The 2,058-nt window shown below is 48.2% G+C and overlaps 1 pseudogene; it reads left to right on the top strand.

The window, feature by feature from the left end:
* The first annotated feature begins 221 nt into the window (after positions 1-221).
* Positions 222-913, top strand: LOC112818255 (adenylate kinase 4, mitochondrial pseudogene; annotated as a pseudogene).
* The last annotated feature ends 1,145 nt before the right edge of the window (positions 914-2,058 follow it).

Raw genomic sequence — 2,058 nt, 5'->3', positions numbered from 1 at the left:
TTTTTCACAGAATTAGAAAAAACACTCCTAAAATTCACATGGAACCACAAAAGACCCCAAAATAGCCAAAGCAACCTTGAGCAAGAAGAACAAAACTGGAGGCATCACACTTCCTGATTTCAAATTATATTACAAAGCTATAGCGATCAGGAGTCCCCACACGAGCAGAGAGTGTCAGAGGCAGAAGCAGAAGCAAAAGTTCCCCGAGCTTCTCCAAGGCTGCTGTCCGGGTTGCCCGTTTGGCCGCCCCCTCCGTGCCTGGCAAAGGCAATGGCTTCCAAACTCCCGCACATGCTCATCCTTGGGCCGCCCAGCTTGGCCAAGGGCACTGTGTGCCAGAGGATCGCTCAGAGCTTTGGCCTCCAGCATCTCTTCTTGTGGAAGAACATCAAAGCCAACGCCCACGTTGGTGATATGGCAAAGCAGTACATAGAGAAAGGTCTTTTGTTTCCAAATCATGTGATCACACGCCTAAGGATGTTGGAGCTGGAGAACAGGCCCGGCCAGCACTGTTCACAGTTCAGGCTGAAGCCCTGGACAAAATCTGTGAACTGGATCTAGTGTAGTGATCACTTTGAACACTGCATTTGAAACACTCAAAGATCGTCTCAGCTGACGTTGGATTCACCCTCCTAGTGGAAGAGTATGTGACCTGGACTTCAATCCACCTAGTGTACATGGGATTGGTGACATCATGGGTGAACCATTAGTCCAGCAGGAGGACGATGAACCTGAAGCTGTGCCTGCCAGGCTAAGGCAGAACAAGGAGGTGGCAAAGCCAGTCACTGAATTATACAAGAGCCAAGGAGTGCTTCACCAATTTTCTGGGACCAAGACTAACAAAATCTGGCCCTACGTTTACAGGCTTTTCTCGAACAAGATCACACCTATTTAGTCCAAAGAAGCGTACTGAGCCCGCCCCATGGAAGAACCAGGAAAATGTCATTCATTCAGTTGTCTGTGTGGTATTAGTGCCAGTTCAAGCTAGAAGCTAGTGGGCATAGCTTGCAGTGTCTTTCCTACTTTAAATGGTGAACTGAAATGAAAACGAATGAGTAGAAGAGGCTCCTCTCTGCCTTTCACAAGAAGGGTCACCTACACATGTCTAAGATGCCTCGGCACATCTCAAGCCCTTCACAAGAAAGCAAGTACAGGCTGCGTTTAAATGGCACCTAACCCAAACCCTAGCTGATTTCTGACCATCATGTTGTTGCCATAGTAGCCTTTTCACACGTGATGGTGTTGGCCTCTGGTTCCCCCGTCCCCCAAAGGCTGTTGAACCACAGCACAGCACCAGGAGGCCTGAGAAAGCCCAGGGCAGTAGCCGCGGCCTTGTCCCAAGTTCTCTGGTATGTGCCCTTCCTGGTGACCATGCGATTGAAGCCAGTTGCTCTTTGTGGTTGCTTCTCTGGCCTTGAGTGACTGTCCACAATTTATTTTTTCTGTTAGGAGTGAGACCTTTTCTGCATCCAGGCTCCATAGAATCTCTCCTTTGCAGACATCCTGGAATGAAAGTATTTGGCTTCTACTATTTTTATTAGACTGTATTTTTTTACATTTGTTTTCTCCCTTCCTAGGCTATGAAGTAATACAGATCGTTACTGCATTTATCTCTCTCAGATCCCTTTCTAAGAGCTGAGAGCGAGGGGAGGGTGTGGAATCGCTTCCTGCACCAGGAACTGAGCTCTGCGGAGGGTCTACTTACCCAGTTGGGCTGACCCTCATGGGCTGGCACTGCCCTTTTCTTTTATTGTGAAAAAATAAAATCCTCAGGGTGCCCGGGTGGCTCAGTCGGTTACGCATCTGCCTTCGGCTCAGGTCATGATCCCAGGGTCCTGGGATGGAGCCCCGAGTTGGGCTCCCTGCTCAGCGGGAAGTCTGCTTCTCCTTCTCCCGCTGCCCGCCCCCCGTGCTCTCTTATGCTCTCTGTCTCTCAAAAGAATAAGTACAATCTTTTTCAAAAATGAAAATAAAATAAAATCCTCAAAGTCTTTGGGAGCCATCAAAAAAAAAAAAAAAAAAGGGAGAGACAGACTTATCTACACAAATGTTAAAGGA

This window comes from Callorhinus ursinus, unplaced genomic scaffold (genome assembly GCF_003265705.2).
Source record: "Callorhinus ursinus isolate GAN/ISIS: 27379988/994484 unplaced genomic scaffold, GSC_fseal_2.0 scaffold1110, whole genome shotgun sequence".
NCBI classification, from domain to species: domain Eukaryota; kingdom Metazoa; phylum Chordata; class Mammalia; order Carnivora; family Otariidae; genus Callorhinus; species Callorhinus ursinus.
The sequence above is the reverse complement of the archived record's forward strand: the minus strand, read 5'-3'. Positions and strand labels throughout refer to the sequence as shown.